This window comes from Chiloscyllium punctatum, unplaced genomic scaffold (assembly GCF_047496795.1).
Source record: "Chiloscyllium punctatum isolate Juve2018m unplaced genomic scaffold, sChiPun1.3 scaffold_156, whole genome shotgun sequence".
NCBI lineage: Eukaryota > Metazoa > Chordata > Chondrichthyes > Orectolobiformes > Hemiscylliidae > Chiloscyllium > Chiloscyllium punctatum.
Genome location: NW_027309890.1, coordinates 568,435 through 591,682, shown reverse-complemented (window position 1 = coordinate 591,682; position 23,248 = coordinate 568,435). Strand labels below are relative to the sequence as shown.

The 23,248-nt window shown below is 45.8% G+C and overlaps 9 non-coding genes across 9 annotated transcripts; all 9 read right to left on the bottom strand.

The window, feature by feature from the left end:
• Positions 1 to 48: 48 nt before the first annotated feature.
• trnav-aac (transfer RNA valine (anticodon AAC)) lies at positions 49 to 121 on the bottom strand. Its single transcript has one exon. It is a non-coding gene; the product is annotated as a tRNA-Val (tRNA).
• A 2,787-nt stretch (positions 122 to 2,908) lies between these two features.
• On the bottom strand, positions 2,909 to 2,981 carry trnav-aac (transfer RNA valine (anticodon AAC)). The gene has a single exon. It is a non-coding gene; the product is annotated as a tRNA-Val (tRNA).
• Positions 2,982 to 5,768: 2,787 nt separating this feature from the next.
• On the bottom strand, positions 5,769 to 5,841 carry trnav-aac (transfer RNA valine (anticodon AAC)). Its single transcript has one exon. It is a non-coding gene; the product is annotated as a tRNA-Val (tRNA).
• Positions 5,842 to 8,649: 2,808 nt separating this feature from the next.
• On the bottom strand, positions 8,650 to 8,722 carry trnav-aac (transfer RNA valine (anticodon AAC)). Its single transcript has one exon. It is a non-coding gene; the product is annotated as a tRNA-Val (tRNA).
• Positions 8,723 to 11,509: 2,787 nt separating this feature from the next.
• Positions 11,510 to 11,582, bottom strand: trnav-aac (transfer RNA valine (anticodon AAC)). The gene has a single exon. It is a non-coding gene; the product is annotated as a tRNA-Val (tRNA).
• Positions 11,583 to 14,369: 2,787 nt separating this feature from the next.
• trnav-aac (transfer RNA valine (anticodon AAC)) lies at positions 14,370 to 14,442 on the bottom strand. Its single transcript has one exon. It is a non-coding gene; the product is annotated as a tRNA-Val (tRNA).
• Positions 14,443 to 17,229: 2,787 nt separating this feature from the next.
• On the bottom strand, positions 17,230 to 17,302 carry trnav-aac (transfer RNA valine (anticodon AAC)). The gene has a single exon. It is a non-coding gene; the product is annotated as a tRNA-Val (tRNA).
• Positions 17,303 to 20,089: 2,787 nt separating this feature from the next.
• On the bottom strand, positions 20,090 to 20,162 carry trnav-aac (transfer RNA valine (anticodon AAC)). The gene has a single exon. It is a non-coding gene; the product is annotated as a tRNA-Val (tRNA).
• Positions 20,163 to 22,949: 2,787 nt separating this feature from the next.
• trnav-aac (transfer RNA valine (anticodon AAC)) lies at positions 22,950 to 23,022 on the bottom strand. Its single transcript has one exon. It is a non-coding gene; the product is annotated as a tRNA-Val (tRNA).
• Positions 23,023 to 23,248: the final 226 nt, after the last annotated feature.

Genomic DNA, 23,248 nt, shown 5'->3' with positions numbered 1-23,248 from the left:
AAAGCTCCGTTCTTGTCCATGTAAAAGGCCGCAGTTGACGAACAAAGCAGTTTCTGCCCAGTTTCGAACTGGGGACCTTTCGCGTGTTAGGCGAACGTGATGACCACTACACTACAGAAACCAGCCGCGGTCGCCGCCCTGCGGCGCAGTGGCATCCAGCACTGAAAGTTGAAGCCATTCTCCGTTTCACCTTTCTGTTTCCAATTGCTCGTTGTTGTCCAGCGTAATTGACATCTTGAAAACGTTAAAAAAGACACGTGAAATTGATGACAATATATAGACAATGATTTCGTCAATGTTTGGACCGTAGGGCGAGGTGGAATAAGCTGGGACGACTTTCCCTGCAGCGTAACGGCTGCGATATGATCTTATGGAAGGGTTGTAAACTGAGTATTTCTGTGTTTTACCCAAATTGGGGTGAGTTGAAAACTCGAGAGCATAGGTTTAAGGTGAGTGGGCTGAAATTGACAAACGACCTGAGGCACATTTCCCACACAGAAGGTTGTGCGTGTATGGAATGAGCTCCCAGAGGAAGTGGAGGAGGCTATTACACTCAGAAAATTGCAAAGGTAATCGGATGAGTTTCTGGACAGGATGGGTTTAGAGGGATTGGGGCCAAATGCTGGGGAACGGGACTTGTTTAATTTTGGTTATGTGGTGAGCATGGATGAGATACACCTAAATATCTGTTTCCACGCCGTGTACCCCCATAACGTCTTGTTGCTAACACTGGCTTTAAAGGATTACTTTTTAGCGGAGTTTTCCATCGCAGTCTGTGGCACAATCGTTTAGTCTGTTCGACTGCTCACGGGAAAGGTAGTATTGTGAAACACTGCAGATACGAACGACTTCCTTAATTTTGCCCCGACTGACCATACTCCGTGAAATTTTCCCAGACCTCAATTGAGGAGTTTTGCTGCTCGAAGTTACCTCAGAAACCCTGTTAACTCGTAATGTGCTGAGCGAATCGCAAAACAGAAAGCATTTTTCACGGAACACAAACAAAACTGGCATGCCGAATGCATTTTCAGACAGAGAGATGCATGAATGCTAAATGTGTCACAGTCCGAGGGCATGAGTCATAAAGTAATCTCACAACTAACAACAGGGCAATTCCAAACTACTCTTTCAAACATACTGCAGCGTTAGTGCACCACCACTTTCCAGACAATGCTGAAAAGAGAGATAGAAAGAACATCATAAGAACGGGCCATAAAAAGTCAATTTCACCAATCACAGTCTCGATTAGATTACCTTTTCCTTCTGATGTCTCCAGGACGGAAATGAAGGAAATGGGAGAAATTCAATAACATATGACACCGAAATTCATTGGAACGATTTTCCCATTGGACAAAAAACCAAATAACGACGAGTCGAGTCACCGCAGGACTTTGTTTCACAACAGCGATGAAATAATAGTCTCCATTCGGTTCCAGTAAAAGCACAAATCGCTTTGGAACAGCAGAGCTGTTTGCGATTTTCCGCGCGGGAGGCGAACGCGATCTTGACAGCAGAGACACTTGGACACTTCGGTCAAATAACCATGAGCTGCTAGACATTACTACAATTTCGATTCTTGCTTTGCTAAATGATTTCACACATTGCTCGAAACAGGACGACTTTCACGTTTACACGGAACACGAAACACACCTGACTACAGGGAAAATGCACAAAGCTGAGCAGGCCGTGTTCCACATCAAACCGTGCAGCATTTATTCAGTCACTGTGTCTGTTTTGCAGAAGAAGGGTCCCAAAGAATGTTCTCCACCCTAAAACCGGAGGTCGCATTACAATCCGAGAACGACAGATCACATTGTGAGCATGCTCTGACCTCGGGGCCGGTTCGAGATGCCACTTTCCGTGCCTTTTACTTTAACCGTGCAATTTGCTGCAGAGATGTTCACTCCTGGACATGAGCCACGTGGATACCAACTGAGTCGGAAACCTGTGCGGCAATCGACGAGAAGCGATTCAATAAATTTTGCTAACTTCCATGGTGCTTATTGGAAATGCAGTTTCTGTTCAAGTCAATCGAAAAGGCAGTTTCTGAACATAGTAACAGAAGTCAAAAGGTAATTACCTCACCCCACCCCCACTCCGGAAGAGGTGCTAACTGCCCTTGAGTGCTTTCTGATCTCGATGTGAAGAGCTCACACGCCTCTGAGTCACCTTCAAGTCTCTGTTTGCGGAGTGAATCACAAAGAAGGACTTTTACCAGAGCTGCAACCGCCTCACTTCCCCACTCGCTCTCCCCTTTTACATTTTCCTGCTCGTCAGTGATTTAAAGAAAACCAAATGGATGCGATGTCATTCTGTAGCCTCTCTGTCGATTCCTCCGTTTCAGTTCCAACATGGCTTAGATCTCGGGGCGCACCTTAATATTAGCGGCGCTATGAAAGCACAGGTTCAAAGGTTCCTCTGAGAGTGTAAATTATTTCATTGCTGTTGCTGATTGAATGAGCCACTAACGTGCGAACTGCCCCAAAATATGATTCAGGAATCTGGTACCAACTCTCGCGCGTTGAATAACGACAGACAGCTTCCAAATGAGGCCTTTCAGAGACGACTTTGGGGTACATTTGACAGACAGACAAGTTCAGGAATCCGTGGTGCGCTGTGACCTGCCTTTGAGCCGGTCCGCCTACGCAAGGAATGCAAATGCGGTACTGCTTTTCGTGGAAGGATCAGAACGCGGCAAGGACACTCTCAAACAGAATGGCATATGCATCAGAACCAGGTTGGAGAAAAACTTTATAATGCTTTACACAGTAATTAAATGGAGTTGCCTTACATTTCACTACGAGAGCAGATTCTTTCAAGCAAATTCGAAGGCAGGTTTGCAGATGGGAAAGCAAGCAAGAAAGCTCCGTTCTTGTCCATGTAAAAGGCCGCAGTTGACGAACAAAGCAGTTTCTGCCCAGTTTCGAACTGGGGACCTTTCGCGTGTTAGGCGAACGTGATGACCACTACACTACAGAAACCAGCCGCGGTCGCCGCCCTGCGGCGCAGTGGCATCCAGCACTGAAAGTTGAAGCCATTCTCCGTTTCACCTTTCTGTTTCCAATTGCTCGTTGTTGTCCAGCGTAATTGACATCTTGAAAACGTTAAAAAAGACACGTGAAATTGATGACAATATATAGACAATGATTTCGTCAATGTTTGGACCGTAGGGCGAGGTGGAATAAGCTGGGACGACTTTCCCTGCAGCGTAACGGCTGCGATATGATCTTATGGAAGGGTTGTAAACTGAGTATTTCTGTGTTTTACCCAAATTGGGGTGAGTTGAAAACTCGAGAGCATAGGTTTAAGGTGAGTGGGCTGAAATTGACAAACGACCTGAGGCACATTTCCCACACAGAAGGTTGTGCGTGTATGGAATGAGCTCCCAGAGGAAGTGGAGGAGGCTATTACACTCAGAAAATTGCAAAGGTAATCGGATGAGTTTCTGGACAGGATGGGTTTAGAGGGATTGGGGCCAAATGCTGGGGAACGGGACTTGTTTAATTTTGGTTATGTGGTGAGCATGGATGAGATACACCTAAATATCTGTTTCCACGCCGTGTACCCCCATAACGTCTTGTTGCTAACACTGGCTTTAAAGGATTACTTTTTAGCGGAGTTTTCCATCGCAGTCTGTGGCACAATCGTTTAGTCTGTTCGACTGCTCACGGGAAAGGTAGTATTGTGAAACACTGCAGATACGAACGACTTCCTTAATTTTGCCCCGACTGACCATACTCCGTGAAATTTTCCCAGACCTCAATTGAGGAGTTTTGCTGCTCGAAGTTACCTCAGAAACCCTGTTAACTCGTAATGTGCTGAGCGAATCGCAAAACAGAAAGCATTTTTCACGGAACACAAACAAAACTGGCATGCCGAATGCATTTTCAGACAGAGAGATGCATGAATGCTAAATGTGTCACAGTCCGAGGGCATGAGTCATAAAGTAATCTCACAACTAACAACAGGGCAATTCCAAACTACTCTTTCAAACATACTGCAGCGTTAGTGCACCACCACTTTCCAGACAATGCTGAAAAGAGAGATAGAAAGAACATCATAAGAACGGGCCATAAAAAGTCAATTTCACCAATCACAGTCTCGATTAGATTACCTTTTCCTTCTGATGTCTCCAGGACGGAAATGAAGGAAATGGGAGAAATTCAATAACATATGACACCGAAATTCATTGGAACGATTTTCCCATTGGACAAAAAACCAAATAACGACGAGTCGAGTCACCGCAGGACTTTGTTTCACAACAGCGATGAAATAATAGTCTCCATTCGGTTCCAGTAAAAGCACAAATCGCTTTGGAACAGCAGAGCTGTTTGCGATTTTCCGCGCGGGAGGCGAACGCGATCTTGACAGCAGAGACACTTGGACACTTCGGTCAAATAACCATGAGCTGCTAGACATTACTACAATTTCGATTCTTGCTTTGCTAAATGATTTCACACATTGCTCGAAACAGGACGACTTTCACGTTTACACGGAACACGAAACACACCTGACTACAGGGAAAATGCACAAAGCTGAGCAGGCCGTGTTCCACATCAAACCGTGCAGCATTTATTCAGTCACTGTGTCTGTTTTGCAGAAGAAGGGTCCCAAAGAATGTTCTCCACCCTAAAACCGGAGGTCGCATTACAATCCGAGAACGACAGATCACATTGTGAGCATGCTCTGACCTCGGGGCCGGTTCGAGATGCCACTTTCCGTGCCTTTTACTTTAACCGTGCAATTTGCTGCAGAGATGTTCACTCCTGGACATGAGCCACGTGGATGCCAACTGAGTCGGAAACCTGTGCGGCAATCGACGAGAAGCGATTCAATAAATTTTGCTAACTTCCATGGTGCTTATTGGAAATGCAGTTTCTGTTCAAGTCAATCGAAAAGGCAGTTTCTGAACATAGTAACAGAAGTCAAAAGGTAATTACCTCACCCCACCCCCACTCCGGAAGAGGTGCTAACTGCCCTTGAGTGCTTTCTGATCTCGATGTGAAGAGCTCACACGCCTCTGAGTCACCTTCAAGTCTCTGTTTGCGGAGTGAATCACAAAGAAGGACTTTTACCAGAGCTGCAACCGCCTCACTTCCCCACTCGCTCTCCCCTTTTACATTTTCCTGCTCGTCAGTGATTTAAAGAAAACCAAATGGATGCGATGTCATTCTGTAGCCTCTCTGTCGATTCCTCCGTTTCAGTTCCAACATGGCTTAGATCTCGGGGCGCACCTTAATATTAGCGGCGCTATGAAAGCACAGGTTCAAAGGTTCCTCTGAGAGTGTAAATTATTTCATTGCTGTTGCTGATTGAATGAGCCACTAACGTGCGAACTGCCCCAAAATATGATTCAGGAATCTGGTACCAACTCTCGCGCGTTGAATAACGACAGACAGCTTCCAAATGAGGCCTTTCAGAGACGACTTTGGGGTACATTTGACAGACAGACAAGTTCAGGAATCCGTGGTGCGCTGTGACCTGCCTTTGAACCGGTCCGCCTACGCAAGGAATGCAAATGCGGTACTGCTTTTCGTGGAAGGATCAGAACGCGGCAAGGACACTCTCAAACAGAATGGCATATGCATCAGAACCAGGTTGGAGAAAAACTTTATAATGCTTTACACAGTAATTAAATGGAGTTGCCTTACATTTCACTACGAGAGCAGATTCTTTCAAGCAAATTCGAAGGCAGGTTTGCAGATGGGAAAGCAAGCAAGAAAGCTCCGTTCTTGTCCATGTAAAAGGCCGCAGTTGACGAACAAAGCAGTTTCTGCCCAGTTTCGAACTGGGGACCTTTCGCGTGTTAGGCGAACGTGATGACCACTACACTACAGAAACCAGCCGCGGTCGCCGCCCTGCGGCGCAGTGGCATCCAGCACTGAAAGTTGAAGCCATTCTCCGTTTCACCTTTCTGTTTCCAATTGCTCGTTGTTGTCCAGCGTAATTGACATCTTGAAAACGTTAAAAAAGACACGTGAAATTGATGACAATATATAGACAATGATTTCGTCAATGTTTGGACCGTAGGGCGAGGTGGAATAAGCTGGGACGACTTTCCCTGCAGCGTAACGGCTGCGATATGATCTTATGGAAGGGTTGTAAACTGAGTATTTCTGTGTTTTACCCAAATTGGGGTGAGTTGAAAACTCGAGAGCATAGGTTTAAGGTGAGTGGGCTGAAATTGACAAACGACCTGAGGCACATTTCCCACACAGAAGGTTGTGCGTGTATGGAATGAGCTCCCAGAGGAAGTGGAGGAGGCTATTACACTCAGAAAATTGCAAAGGTAATCGGATGAGTTTCTGGACAGGATGGGTTTAGAGGGATTGGGGCCAAATGCTGGGGAACGGGACTTGTTTAATTTTGGTTATGTGGTGAGCATGGATGAGATACACCTAAATATCTGTTTCCACGCCGTGTACCCCCATAACGTCTTGTTGCTAACACTGGCTTTAAAGGATTACTTTTTAGCGGAGTTTTCCATCGCAGTCTGTGGCACAATCGTTTAGTCTGTTCGACTGCTCACGGGAAAGGTAGTATTGTGAAACACTGCAGATACGAACGACTTCCTTAATTTTGCCCCGACTGACCATACTCCGTGAAATTTTCCCAGACCTCAATTGAGGAGTTTTGCTGCTCGAAGTTACCTCAGAAACCCTGTTAACTCGTAATGTGCTGAGCGAATCGCAAAACAGAAAGCATTTTTCACGGAACACAAACAAAACTGGCATGCCGAATGCATTTTCAGACAGAGAGATGCATGAATGCTAAATGTGTCACAGTCCGAGGGCATGAGTCATAAAGTAATCTCACAACTAACAACAGGGCAATTCCAAACTACTCTTTCAAACATACTGCAGCGTTAGTGCACCACCACTTTCCAGACAATGCTGAAAAGAGAGATAGAAAGAACATCATAAGAACGGGCCATAAAAAGTGAATTTCACCAATCACAGTCTCGATTAGATTACCTTTTCCTTCTGATGTCTCCAGGACGGAAATGAAGGAAATGGGAGAAATTCAATAACATATGACACCGAAATTCATTGGAACGATTTTCCCATTGGACAAAAAACCAAATAACGACGAGTCGAGTCACCGCAGGACTTTGTTTCACAACAGCGATGAAACAATAGTCTCCATTCGGTTCCAGTAAAAGCACAAATCGCTTTGGAACAGCAGAGCTGTTTGCGATTTTCCGCGCGGGAGGCGAACGCGATCTTGACAGCAGAGACACTTGGACACTTCGGTCAAATAACCATGAGCTGCTAGACATTACTACAATTTCGATTCTTGCTTTGCTAAATGATTTCACACATTGCTCGAAACAGGACGACTTTCACGTTTACACGGAACACGAAACACACCTGACTACAGGGAAAATGCACAAAGCTGAGCAGGCCGTGTTCCACATCAAACCGTGCAGCATTTATTCAGTCACTGTGTCTGTTTTGCAGAAGAAGGGTCCCAAAGAATGTTCTCCACCCTAAAACCGGAGGTCGCATTACAATCCGAGAACGACAGATCACATTGTGAGCATGCTCTGACCTCGGGGCCGGTTCGAGATGCCACTTTCCGTGCCTTTTACTTTAACCGTGCAATTTGCTGCAGAGATGTTCACTCCTGGACATGAGCCACGTGGATACCAACTGAGTCGGAAACCTGTGCGGCAATCGACGAGAAGCGATTCAATAAATTTTGCTAACTTCCATGGTGCTTATTGGAAATGCAGTTTCTGTTCAAGTCAATCGAAAAGGCAGTTTCTGAACATAGTAACAGAAGTCAAAAGGTAATTACCTCACCCCACCCCCACTCCGGAAGAGGTGCTAACTGCCCTTGAGTGCTTTCTGATCTCGATGTGAAGAGCTCACACGCCTCTGAGTCACCTTCAAGTCTCTGTTTGCGGAGTGAATCACAAAGAAGGACTTTTACCAGAGCTGCAACCGCCTCACTTCCCCACTCGCTCTCCCCTTTTACATTTTCCTGCTCGTCAGTGATTTAAAGAAAACCAAATGGATGCGATGTCATTCTGTAGCCTCTCTGTCGATTCCTCCGTTTCAGTTCCAACATGGCTTAGATCTCGGGGCGCACCTTAATATTAGCGGCGCTATGAAAGCACAGGTTCAAAGGTTCCTCTGAGAGTGTAAATTATTTCATTGCTGTTGCTGATTGAATGAGCCACTAACGTGCGAACTGCCCCAAAATATGATTCAGGAATCTGGTACCAACTCTCGCGCGTTGAATAACGACAGACAGCTTCCAAATGAGGCCTTTCAGAGACGACTTTGGGGTACATTTGACAGACAGACAAGTTCAGGAATCCGTGGTGCGCTGTGACACCTGCGCAGCAGCTTCTTCCCTGCCTTTGAACCGGGCCGCCTGCGCAAGGAATGCAAATGCGGTACTGCTTTTCGTGGAAGGATCAGAACGCGGCAAGGACACTCTCAAACAGAATGGCATATGCATCAGAACCAGGTTGGAGAAAAACTTTATAATGCTTTACACAGTAATTAAATGGAGTTGCCTTACATTTCACTACGAGAGCAGATTCTTTCAAGCAAATTCGAAGGCAGGTTTGCAGATGGGAAAGCAAGCAAGAAAGCTCCGTTCTTGTCCATGTAAAAGGCTGCAGTTGACGAACCAAGCAGTTTCTGCCCAGTTTCGAACTGGGGACCTTTCGCGTGTTAGGCGAACGTGATGACCACTACACTACAGAAACCAGCCGCGGTCGCCGCCCTGCGGCGCAGTGGCATCCAGCACTGAAAGTTGAAGCCATTCTCCGTTTCACCTTTCTGTTTCCAATCGCTCGTTGTTGTCCAGCGTAATTGACATCTTGAAAACGTTAAAAAAGACACGTGAAATTGATGACAATATATAGACAATGATTTCGTCAATGTTTGGACCGTAGGGCGAGGTGGAATAAGCTGGGACGACTTTCCCTGCAGCGTAACGGCTGCGATATGATCTTATGGAAGGGTTGTAAACTGAGTATTTCTGTGTTTTACCCAATTTGGGGTGAGTTGAAAACTCGAGAGCATAGGTTTAAGGTGAGTGGGCTGAAATTGACAAACGACCTGAGGCACATTTCCCACACAGAAGGTTGTGCGTGTATGGAATGAGCTCCCAGAGGAAGTGGAGGAGGCTATTACACTCAGAAAATTGCAAAGGTAATCGGATGAGTTTCTGGACAGGATGGGTTTAGAGGGATTGGGGCCAAATGCTGGGGAACGGGACTTGTTTAATTTTGGTTATGTGGTGAGCATGGATGAGATACACCTAAATATCTGTTTCCACGCCGTGTACCCCCATAACGTCTTGTTGCTAACACTGGCTTTAAAGGATTACTTTTTAGCGGAGTTTTCCATCGCAGTCTGTGGCACAATCGTTTAGTCTGTTCGACTGCTCACGGGAAAGGTAGTATTGTGAAACACTGCAGATACGAACGACTTCCTTAATTTTGCCCCGACTGACCATACTCCGTGAAATTTTCCCAGACCTCAATTGAGGAGTTTTGCTGCTCGAAGTTACCTCAGAAACCCTGTTAACTCGTAATGTGCTGAGCGAATCGCAAAACAGAAAGCATTTTTCACGGAACACAAACAAAACTGGCATGCCGAATGCATTTTCAGACAGAGAGATGCATGAATGCTAAATGTGTCACAGTCCGAGGGCATGAGTCATAAAGTAATCTCACGACTAACAACAGGGCAATTCCAAACTACTCTTTCAAACATACTGCAGCGTTAGTGCACCACCACTTTCCAGACAATGCTGAAAAGAGAGATAGAAAGAACATCATAAGAACGGGCCATAAAAAGTCAATTTCACCAATCACAGTCTCGATTAGATTACCTTTTCCTTCTGATGTCTCCAGGACGGAAATGAAGGAAATGGGAGAAATTCAATAACATATGACACCGAAATTCATTGGAACGATTTTCCCATTGGACAAAAAACCAAATAACGACGAGTCGAGTCACCGCAGGACTTTGTTTCACAACAGCGATGAAATAATAGTCTCCATTCGGTTCCAGTAAAAGCACAAATCGCTTTGGAACAGCAGAGCTGTTTGCGATTTTCCGCGCGGGAGGCGAACGCGATCTTGACAGCAGAGACACTTGGACACTTCGGTCAAATAACCATGAGCTGCTAGACATTACTACAATTTCGATTCTTGCTTTGCTAAATGATTTCACACATTGCTCGAAACAGGACGACTTTCACGTTTACACGGAACACGAAACACACCTGACTACAGGGAAAATGCACAAAGCCGAGCAGGCCGTGTTCCACATCAAACCGTGCAGCATTTATTCAGTCACTGTGTCTGTTTTGCAGAAGAAGGGTCCCAAAGAATGTTCTCCACCCTAAAACCGGAGGTCGCATTACAATCCGAGAACGACAGATCACATTGTGAGCATGCTCTGACCTCGGGGCCGGTTCGAGATGCCACTTTCCGTGCCTTTTACTTTAACCGTGCAATTTGCTGCAGAGATGTTCACTCCTGGACATGAGCCACGTGGATACCAACTGAGTCGGAAACCTGTGCGGCAATCGACGAGAAGCGATTCAATAAATTTTGCTAACTTCCATGGTGCTTATTGGAAATGCAGTTTCTGTTCAAGTCAATCGAAAAGGCAGTTTCTGAACATAGTAACAGAAGTCAAAAGGTAATTACCTCACCCCACCCCCACTCCGGAAGAGGTGCTAACTGCCCTTGAGTGCTTTCTGATCTCGATGTGAAGAGCTCACACGCCTCTGAGTCACCTTCAAGTCTCTGTTTGCGGAGTGAATCACAAAGAAGGACTTTTACCAGAGCTGCAACCGCCTCACTTCCCCACTCGCTCTCCCCTTTTACATTTTCCTGCTCGTCAGTGATTTAAAGAAAACCAAATGGATGCGATGTCATTCTGTAGCCTCTCTGTCGATTCCTCCGTTTCAGTTCCAACATGGCTTAGATCTCGGGGCGCACCTTAATATTAGCGGCGCTATGAAAGCACAGGTTCAAAGGTTCCTCTGAGAGTGTAAATTATTTCATTGCTGTTGCTGATTGAATGAGCCACTAACGTGCGAACTGCCCCAAAATATGATTCAGGAATCTGGTACCAACTCTCGCGCGTTGAATAACGACAGACAGCTTCCAAATGAGGCCTTTCAGAGACGACTTTGGGGTACATTTGACAGACAGACAAGTTCAGGAATCCGTGGTGCGCTGTGACCTGCCTTTGAACCGGTCCGCCTACGCAAGGAATGCAAATGCGGTACTGCTTTTCGTGGAAGGATCAGAACGCGGCAAGGACACTCTCAAACAGAATGGCATATGCATCAGAACCAGGTTGGAGAAAAACTTTATAATGCTTTACACAGTAATTAAATGGAGTTGCCTTACATTTCACTACGAGAGCAGATTCTTTCAAGCAAATTCGAAGGCAGGTTTGCAGATGGGAAAGCAAGCAAGAAAGCTCCGTTCTTGTCCATGTAAAAGGCCGCAGTTGACGAACAAAGCAGTTTCTGCCCAGTTTCGAACTGGGGACCTTTCGCGTGTTAGGCGAACGTGATGACCACTACACTACAGAAACCAGCCGCGGTCGCCGCCCTGCGGCGCAGTGGCATCCAGCACTGAAAGTTGAAGCCATTCTCCGTTTCACCTTTCTGTTTCCAATTGCTCGTTGTTGTCCAGCGTAATTGACATCTTGAAAACGTTAAAAAAGACACGTGAAATTGATGACAATATATAGACAATGATTTCGTCAATGTTTGGACCGTAGGGCGAGGTGGAATAAGCTGGGACGACTTTCCCTGCAGCGTAACGGCTGCGATATGATCTTATGGAAGGGTTGTAAACTGAGTATTTCTGTGTTTTACCCAAATTGGGGTGAGTTGAAAACTCGAGAGCATAGGTTTAAGGTGAGTGGGCTGAAATTGACAAACGACCTGAGGCACATTTCCCACACAGAAGGTTGTGCGTGTATGGAATGAGCTCCCAGAGGAAGTGGAGGAGGCTATTACACTCAGAAAATTGCAAAGGTAATCGGATGAGTTTCTGGACAGGATGGGTTTAGAGGGATTGGGGCCAAATGCTGGGGAACGGGACTTGTTTAATTTTGGTTATGTGGTGAGCATGGATGAGATACACCTAAATATCTGTTTCCACGCCGTGTACCCCCATAACGTCTTGTTGCTAACACTGGCTTTAAAGGATTACTTTTTAGCGGAGTTTTCCATCGCAGTCTGTGGCACAATCGTTTAGTCTGTTCGACTGCTCACGGGAAAGGTAGTATTGTGAAACACTGCAGATACGAACGACTTCCTTAATTTTGCCCCGACTGACCATACTCCGTGAAATTTTCCCAGACCTCAATTGAGGAGTTTTGCTGCTCGAAGTTACCTCAGAAACCCTGTTAACTCGTAATGTGCTGAGCGAATCGCAAAACAGAAAGCATTTTTCACGGAACACAAACAAAACTGGCATGCCGAATGCATTTTCAGACAGAGAGATGCATGAATGCTAAATGTGTCACAGTCCGAGGGCATGAGTCATAAAGTAATCTCACAACTAACAACAGGGCAATTCCAAACTACTCTTTCAAACATACTGCAGCGTTAGTGCACCACCACTTTCCAGACAATGCTGAAAAGAGAGATAGAAAGAACATCATAAGAACGGGCCATAAAAAGTCAATTTCACCAATCACAGTCTCGATTAGATTACCTTTTCCTTCTGATGTCTCCAGGACGGAAATGAAGGAAATGGGAGAAATTCAATAACATATGACACCGAAATTCATTGGAACGATTTTCCCATTGGACAAAAAACCAAATAACGACGAGTCGAGTCACCGCAGGACTTTGTTTCACAACAGCGATGAAATAATAGTCTCCATTCGGTTCCAGTAAAAGCACAAATCGCTTTGGAACAGCAGAGCTGTTTGCGATTTTCCGCGCGGGAGGCGAACGCGATCTTGACAGCAGAGACACTTGGACACTTCGGTCAAATAACCATGAGCTGCTAGACATTACTACAATTTCGATTCTTGCTTTGCTGAATGATTTCACACATTGCTCGAAACAGGACGACTTTCACGTTTACACGGAACACGAAACACACCTGACTACAGGGAAAATGCACAAAGCTGAGCAGGCCGTGTTCCACATCAAACCGTGCAGCATTTATTCAGTCACTGTGTCTGTTTTGCAGAAGAAGGGTCCCAAAGAATGTTCTCCACCCTAAAACCGGAGGTCGCATTACAATCCGAGAACGACAGATCACATTGTGAGCATGCTCTGACCTCGGGGCCGGTTCGAGATGCCACTTTCCGTGCCTTTTACTTTAACCGTGCAATTTGCTGCAGAGATGTTCACTCCTGGACATGAGCCACGTGGATACCAACTGAGTCGGAAACCTGTGCGGCAATCGACGAGAAGCGATTCAATAAATTTTGCTAACTTCCATGGTGCTTATTGGAAATGCAGTTTCTGTTCAAGTCAATCGAAAAGGCAGTTTCTGAACATAGTAACAGAAGTCAAAAGGTAATTACCTCACCCCACCCCCACTCCGGAAGAGGTGCTAACTGCCCTTGAGTGCTTTCTGATCTCGATGTGAAGAGCTCACACGCCTCTGAGTCACCTTCAAGTCTCTGTTTGCGGAGTGAATCACAAAGAAGGACTTTTACCAGAGCTGCAACCGCCTCACTTCCCCACTCGCTCTCCCCTTTTACATTTTCCTGCTCGTCAGTGATTTAAAGAAAACCAAATGGATGCGATGTCATTCTGTAGCCTCTCTGTCGATTCCTCCGTTTCAGTTCCAACATGGCTTAGATCTCGGGGCGCACCTTAATATTAGCGGCGCTATGAAAGCACAGGTTCAAAGGTTCCTCTGAGAGTGTAAATTATTTCATTGCTGTTGCTGATTGAATGAGCCACTAACGTGCGAACTGCCCCAAAATATGATTCAGGAATCTGGTACCAACTCTCGCGCGTTGAATAACGACAGACAGCTTCCAAATGAGGCCTTTCAGAGACGACTTTGGGGTACATTTGACAGACAGACAAGTTCAGGAATCCGTGGTGCGCTGTGACCTGCCTTTGAACCGGTCCGCCTACGCAAGGAATGCAAATGCGGTACTGCTTTTCGTGGAAGGATCAGAACGCGGCAAGGACACTCTCAAACAGAATGGCATATGCATCAGAACCAGGTTGGAGAAAAACTTTATAATGCTTTACACAGTAATTAAATGGAGTTGCCTTACATTTCACTACGAGAGCAGATTCTTTCAAGCAAATTCGAAGGCAGGTTTGCAGATGGGAAAGCAAGCAAGAAAGCTCCGTTCTTGTCCATGTAAAAGGCCGCAGTTGACGAACAAAGCAGTTTCTGCCCAGTTTCGAACTGGGGACCTTTCGCGTGTTAGGCGAACGTGATGACCACTACACTACAGAAACCAGCCGCGGTCGCCGCCCTGCGGCGCAGTGGCATCCAGCACTGAAAGTTGAAGCCATTCTCCGTTTCACCTTTCTGTTTCCAATTGCTCGTTGTTGTCCAGCGTAATTGACATCTTGAAAACGTTAAAAAAGACACGTGAAATTGATGACAATATATAGACAATGATTTCGTCAATGTTTGGACCGTAGGGCGAGGTGGAATAAGCTGGGACGACTTTCCCTGCAGCGTAACGGCTGCGATATGATCTTATGGAAGGGTTGTAAACTGAGTATTTCTGTGTTTTACCCAAATTGGGGTGAGTTGAAAACTCGAGAGCATAGGTTTAAGGTGAGTGGGCTGAAATTGACAAACGACCTGAGGCACATTTCCCACACAGAAGGTTGTGCGTGTATGGAATGAGCTCCCAGAGGAAGTGGAGGAGGCTATTACACTCAGAAAATTGCAAAGGTAATCGGATGAGTTTCTGGACAGGATGGGTTTAGAGGGATTGGGGCCAAATGCTGGGGAACGGGACTTGTTTAATTTTGGTTATGTGGTGAGCATGGATGAGATACACCTAAATATCTGTTTCCACGCCGTGTACCCCCATAACGTCTTGTTGCTAACACTGGCTTTAAAGGATTACTTTTTAGCGGAGTTTTCCATCGCAGTCTGTGGCACAATCGTTTAGTCTGTTCGACTGCTCACGGGAAAGGTAGTATTGTGAAACACTGCAGATACGAACGACTTCCTTAATTTTGCCCCGACTGACCATACTCCGTGAAATTTTCCCAGACCTCAATTGAGGAGTTTTGCTGCTCGAAGTTACCTCAGAAACCCTGTTAACTCGTAATGTGCTGAGCGAATCGCAAAACAGAAAGCATTTTTCACGGAACACAAACAAAACTGGCATGCCGAATGCATTTTCAGACAGAGAGATGCATGAATGCTAAATGTGTCACAGTCCGAGGGCATGAGTCATAAAGTAATCTCACAACTAACAACAGGGCAATTCCAAACTACTCTTTCAAACATACTGCAGCGTTAGTGCACCACCACTTTCCAGACAATGCTGAAAAGAGAGATAGAAAGAACATCATAAGAACGGGCCATAAAAAGTCAATTTCACCAATCACAGTCTCGATTAGATTACCTTTTCCTTCTGATGTCTCCAGGACGGAAATGAAGGAAATGGGAGAAATTCAATAACATATGACACCGAAATTCATTGGAACGATTTTCCCATTGGACAAAAAACCAAATAACGACGAGTCGAGTCACCGCAGGACTTTGTTTCACAACAGCGATGAAATAATAGTCTCCATTCGGTTCCAGTAAAAGCACAAATCGCTTTGGAACAGCAGAGCTGTTTGCGATTTTCCGCGCGGGAGGCGAACGCGATCTTGACAGCAGAGACACTTGGACACTTCGGTCAAATAACCATGAGCTGCTAGACATTACTACAATTTCGATTCTTGCTTTGCTAAATGATTTCACACATTGCTCGAAACAGGACGACTTTCACGTTTACACGGAACACGAAACACACCTGACTACAGGGAAAATGCACAAAGCTGAGCAGGCCGTGTTCCACATCAAACCGTGCAGCATTTATTCAGTCACTGTGTCTGTTTTGCAGAAGAAGGGTCCCAAAGAATGTTCTCCACCCTAAAACCGGAGGTCGCATTACAATCCGAGAACGACAGATCACATTGTGAGCATGCTCTGACCTCGGGGCCGGTTCGAGATGCCACTTTCCGTGCCTTTTACTTTAACCGTGCAATTTGCTGCAGAGATGTTCACTCCTGGACATGAGCCACGTGGATACCAACTGAGTCGGAAACCTGTGCGGCAATCGACGAGAAGCGATTCAATAAATTTTGCTAACTTCCATGGTGCTTATTGGAAATGCAGTTTCTGTTCAAGTCAATCGAAAAGGCAGTTTCTGAACATAGTAACAGAAGTCAAAAGGTAATTACCTCACCCCACCCCCACTCCGGAAGAGGTGCTAACTGCCCTTGAGTGCTTTCTGATCTCGATGTGAAGAGCTCACACGCCTCTGAGTCACCTTCAAGTCTCTGTTTGCGGAGTGAATCACAAAGAAGGACTTTTACCAGAGCTGCAACCGCCTCACTTCCCCACTCGCTCTCCCCTTTTACATTTTCCTGCTCGTCAGTGATTTAAAGAAAACCAAATGGATGCGATGTCATTCTGTAGCCTCTCTGTCGATTCCTCCGTTTCAGTTCCAACATGGCTTAGATCTCGGGGCGCACCTTAATATTAGCGGCGCTATGAAAGCACAGGTTCAAAGGTTCCTCTGAGAGTGTAAATTATTTCATTGCTGTTGCTGATTGAATGAGCCACTAACGTGCGAACTGCCCCAAAATATGATTCAGGAATCTGGTACCAACTCTCGCGCGTTGAATAACGACAGACAGCTTCCAAATGAGGCCTTTCAGAGACGACTTTGGGGTACATTTGACAGACAGACAAGTTCAGGAATCCGTGGTGCGCTGTGACCTGCCTTTGAGCTGGTCCGCCTACGCAAGGAATGCAAATGCGGTACTGCTTTTCGTGGAAGGATCAGAACGCGGCAAGGACACTCTCAAACAGAATGGCATATGCATCAGAACCAGGTTGGAGAAAAACTTTATAATGCTTTACACAGTAATTAAATGGAGTTGCCTTACATTTCACTACGAGAGCAGATTCTTTCAAGCAAATTCGAAGGCAGGTTTGCAGATGGGAAAGCAAGCAAGAAAGCTCCGTTCTTGTCCATGTAAAAGGCCGCAGTTGACGAACAAAGCAGTTTCTGCCCAGTTTCGAACTGGGGACCTTTCGCGTGTTAGGCGAACGTGATGACCACTACACTACAGAAACCAGCCGCGGTCGCCGCCCTGCGGCGCAGTGGCATCCAGCACTGAAAGTTGAAGCCATTCTCCGTTTCACCTTTCTGTTTCCAATTGCTCGTTGTTGTCCAGCGTAATTGACATCTTGAAAACGTTAAAAAAGACACGTGAAATTGATGACAATATATAGACAATGATTTCGTCAATGTTTGGACCGTAGGGCGAGGTGGAATAAGCTGGGACGACTTTCCCTGCAGCGTAACGGCTGCGATATGATCTTATGGAAGGGTTGTAAACTGAGTATTTCTGTGTTTTACCCAAATTGGGGTGAGTTGAAAACTCGAGAGCATAGGTTTAAGGTGAGTGGGCTGAAATTGACAAACGACCTGAGGCACATTTCCCACACAGAAGGTTGTGCGTGTATGGAATGAGCTCCCAGAGGAAGTGGAGGAGGCTATTACACTCAGAAAATTGCAAAGGTAATCGGATGAGTTTCTGGACAGGATGGGTTTAGAGGGATTGGGGCCAAATGCTGGGGAACGGGACTTGTTTAATTTTGGTTATGTGGTGAGCATGGATGAGATACACCTAAATATCTGTTTCCACGCCGTGTACCCCCATAACGTCTTGTTGCTAACACTGGCTTTAAAGGATTACTTTTTAGCGGAGTTTTCCATCGCAGTCTGTGGCACAATCGTTTAGTCTGTTCGACTGCTCACGGGAAAGGTAGTATTGTGAAACACTGCAGATACGAACGACTTCCTTAATTTTGCCCCGACTGACCATACTCCGTGAAATTTTCCCAGACCTCAATTGAGGAGTTTTGCTGCTCGAAGTTACCTCAGAAACCCTGTTAACTCGTAATGTGCTGAGCGAATCGCAAAACAGAAAGCATTTTTCACGGAACACAAACAAAACTGGCATGCCGAATGCATTTTCAGACAGAGAGATGCATGAATGCTAAATGTGTCACAGTCCGAGGGCATGAGTCATAAAGTAATCTCACAACTAACAACAGGGCAATTCCAAACTACTCTTTCAAACATACTGCAGCGTTAGTGCACCACCACTTTCCAGACAATGCTGAAAAGAGAGATAGAAAGAACATCATAAGAACGGGCCATAAAAAGTCAATTTCACCAATCACAGTCTCGATTAGATTACCTTTTCCTTCTGATGTCTCCAGGACGGAAATGAAGGAAATGGGAGAAATTCAATAACATATGACACCGAAATTCATTGGAACGATTTTCCCATTGGACAAAAAACCAAATAACGACGAGTCGAGTCACCGCAGGACTTTGTTTCACAACAGCGATGAAATAATAGTCTCCATTCGGTTCCAGTAAAAGCACAAATCGCTTTGGAACAGCAGAGCTGTTTGCGATTTTCCGCGCGGGAGGCGAACGCGATCTTGACAGCAGAGACACTTGGACACTTCGGTCAAATAACCATGAGCTGCTAGACATTACTACAATTTCGATTCTTGCTTTGCTAAATGATTTCACACATTGCTCGAAACAGGACGACTTTCACGTTTACACGGAACACGAAACACACCTGACTACAGGGAAAATGCACAAAGCTGAGCAGGCCGTGTTCCACATCAAACCGTGCAGCATTTATTCAGTCACTGTGTCTGTTTTGCAGAAGAAGGGTCCCAAAGAATGTTCTCCACCCTAAAACCGGAGGTCGCATTACAATCCGAGAACGACAGATCACATTGTGAGCATGCTCTGACCTCGGGGCCGGTTCGAGATGCCACTTTCCGTGCCTTTTACTTTAACCGTGCAATTTGCTGCAGAGATGTTCACTCCTGGACATGAGCCACGTGGATACCAACTGAGTCGGAAACCTGTGCGGCAATCGACGAGAAGCGATTCAATAAATTTTGCTAACTTCCATGGTGCTTATTGGAAATGCAGTTTCTGTTCAAGTCAATCGAAAAGGCAGTTTCTGAACATAGTAACAGAAGTCAAAAGGTAATTACCTCACCCCACCCCCACTCCGGAAGAGGTGCTAACTGCCCTTGAGTGCTTTCTGATCTCGATGTGAAGAGCTCACACGCCTCTGAGTCACCTTCAAGTCTCTGTTTGCGGAGTGAATCACAAAGAAGGACTTTTACCAGAGCTGCAACCGCCTCACTTCCCCACTCGCTCTCCCCTTTTACATTTTCCTGCTCGTCAGTGATTTAAAGAAAACCAAATGGATGCGATGTCATTCTGTAGCCTCTCTGTCGATTCCTCCGTTTCAGTTCCAACATGGCTTAGATCTCGGGGCGCACCTTAATATTAGCGGCGCTATGAAAGCACAGGTTCAAAGGTTCCTCTGAGAGTGTAAATTATTTCATTGCTGTTGCTGATTGAATGAGCCACTAACGTGCGAACTGCCCCAAAATATGATTCAGGAATCTGGTACCAACTCTCGCGCGTTGAATAACGACAGACAGCTTCCAAATGAGGCCTTTCAGAGACGACTTTGGGGTACATTTGACAGACAGACAAGTTCAGGAATCCGTGGTGCGCTGTGACCTGCCTTTGAGCCGGTCCGCCTACGCAAGGAATGCAAATGCGGTACTGCTTTTCGTGGAAGGATCAGAACGCGGCAAGGACACTCTCAAACAGAATGGCATATGCATCAGAACCAGGTTGGAGAAAAACTTTATAATGCTTTACACAGTAATTAAATGGAGTTGCCTTACATTTCACTACGAGAGCAGATTCTTTCAAGCAAATTCGAAGGCAGGTTTGCAGATGGGAAAGCAAGCAAGAAAGCTCCGTTCTTGTCCATGTAAAAGGCCGCAGTTGACGAACAAAGCAGTTTCTGCCCAGTTTCGAACTGGGGACCTTTCGCGTGTTAGGCGAACGTGATGACCACTACACTACAGAAACCAGCCGCGGTCGCCGCCCTGCGGCGCAGTGGCATCCAGCACTGAAAGTTGAAGCCATTCTCCGTTTCACCTTTCTGTTTCCAATTGCTCGTTGTTGTCCAGCGTAATTGACATCTTGAAAACGTTAAAAAAGACACGTGAAATTGATGACAATATATAGACAATGATTTCGTCAATGTTTGGACCGTAGGGCGAGGTGGAATAAGCTGGGACGACTTTCCCTGCAGCGTAACGGCTGCGATATGATCTTATGGAAGGGTTGTAAACTGAGTATTTCTGTGTTTTACCCAAATTGGGGTGAGTTGAAAACTCGAGAGCATAGGTTTAAGGTGAGTGGGCTGAAATTGACAAACGACCTGAGGCACATTTCCCACACAGAAGGTTGTGCGTGTATGGAATGAGCTCCCAGAGGAAGTGGAGGAGGCTATTACACTCAGAAAATTGCAAAGGTAATCGGATGAGTTTCTGGACAGGATGGGTTTAGAGGGATTGGGGCCAAATGCTGGGGAACGGGACTTGTTTAATTTTGGTTATGTGGTGAGCATGGATGAGATACACCTAAATATCTGTTTCCACGCCGTGTACCCCCATAACGTCTTGTTGCTAACACTGGCTTTAAAGGATTACTTTTTAGCGGAGTTTTCCATCGCAGTCTGTGGCACAATCGTTTAGTCTGTTCGACTGCTCACGGGAAAGGTAGTATTGTGAAACACTGCAGATACGAACGACTTCCTTAATTTTGCCCCGACTGACCATACTCCGTGAAATTTTCCCAGACCTCAATTGAGGAGTTTTGCTGCTCGAAGTTACCTCAGAAACCCTGTTAACTCGTAATGTGCTGAGCGAATCGCAAAACAGAAAGCATTTTTCACGGAACACAAACAAAACTGGCATGCCGAATGCATTTTCAGACAGAGAGATGCATGAATGCTAAATGTGTCACAGTCCGAGGGCATGAGTCATAAAGTAATCTCACAACTAACAACAGGGCAATTCCAAACTACTCTTTCAAACATACTGCAGCGTTAGTGCACCACCACTTTCCAGACAATGCTGAAAAGAGAGATAGAAAGAACATCATAAGAACGGGCCATAAAAAGTCAATTTCACCAATCACAGTCTCGATTAGATTACCTTTTCCTTCTGATGTCTCCAGGACGGAAATGAAGGAAATGGGAGAAATTCAATAACATATGACACCGAAATTCATTGGAACGATTTTCCCATTGGACAAAAAACCAAATAACGACGAGTCGAGTCACCGCAGGACTTTGTTTCACAACAGCGATGAAATAATAGTCTCCATTCGGTTCCAGTAAAAGCACAAATCGCTTTGGAACAGCAGAGCTGTTTGCGATTTTCCGCGCGGGAGGCGAACGCGATCTTGACAGCAGAGACACTTGGACACTTCGGTCAAATAACCATGAGCTGCTAGACATTACTACAATTTCGATTCTTGCTTTGCTAAATGATTTCACACATTGCTCGAAACAGGACGACTTTCACGTTTACACGGAACACGAAACACACCTGACTACAGGGAAAATGCACAAAGCTGAGCAGGCCGTGTTCCACATCAAACCGTGCAGCATTTATTCAGTCACTGTGTCTGTTTTGCAGAAGAAGGGTCCCAAAGAATGTTCTCCACCCTAAAACCGGAGGTCGCATTACAATCCGAGAACGACAGATCACATTGTGAGCATGCTCTGACCTCGGGGCCGGTTCGAGATGCCACTTTCCGTGCCTTTTACTTTAACCGTGCAATTTGCTGCAGAGATGTTCACTCCTGGACATGAGCCACGTGGATACCAACTGAGTCGGAAACCTGTGCGGCAATCGACGAGAAGCGATTCAATAAATTTTGCTAACTTCCATGGTGCTTATTGGAAATGCAGTTTCTGTTCAAGTCAATCGAAAAGGCAGTTTCTGAACATAGTAACAGAAGTCAAAAGGTAATTACCTCACCCCACCCCCACTCCGGAAGAGGTGCTAACTGCCCTTGAGTGCTTTCTGATCTCGATGTGAAGAGCTCACACGCCTCTGAGTCACCTTCAAGTCTCTGTTTGCGGAGTGAATCACAAAGAAGGACTTTTACCAGAGCTGCAACCGCCTCACTTCCCCACTCGCTCTCCCCTTTTACATTTTCCTGCTCGTCAGTGATTTAAAGAAAACCAAATGGATGCGATGTCATTCTGTAGCCTCTCTGTCGATTCCTCCGTTTCAGTTCCAACATGGCTTAGATCTCGGGGCGCACCTTAATATTAGCGGCGCTATGAAAGCACAGGTTCAAAGGTTCCTCTGAGAGTGTAAATTATTTCATTGCTGTTGCTGATTGAATGAGCCACTAACGTGCGAACTGCCCCAAAATATGATTCAGGAATCTGGTACCAACTCTCGCGCGTTGAATAACGACAGACAGCTTCCAAATGAGGCCTTTCAGAGACGACTTTGGGGTACATTTGACAGACAGACAAGTTCAGGAATCCGTGGTGCGCTGTGACCTGCCTTTGAGCCGGTCCGCCTACGCAAGGAATGCAAATGCGGTACTGCTTTTCGTGGAAGGATCAGAACGCGGCAAGGACACTCTCAAACAGAATGGCATATGCATCAGAACCAGGTTGGAGAAAAACTTTATAATGCTTTACACAGTAATTAAATGGAGTTGCCTTACATTTCACTACGAGAGCAGATTCTTTCAAGCAAATTCGAAGGCAGGTTTGCAGATGGGAAAGCAAGCAAGAAAGCTCCGTTCTTGTCCATGTAAAAGGCCGCAGTTGACGAACAAAGCAGTTTCTGCCCAGTTTCGAACTGGGGACCTTTCGCGTGTTAGGCGAACGTGATGACCACTACACTACAGAAACCAGCCGCGGTCGCCGCCCTGCGGCGCAGTGGCATCCAGCACTGAAAGTTGAAGCCATTCTCCGTTTCACCTTTCTGTTTCCAATTGCTCGTTGTTGTCCAGCGTAATTGACATCTTGAAAACGTTAAAAAAGACACGTGAAATTGATGACAATATATAGACAATGATTTCGTCAATGTTTGGACCGTAGGGCGAGGTGGAATAAGCTGGGACGACTTTCCCTGCAG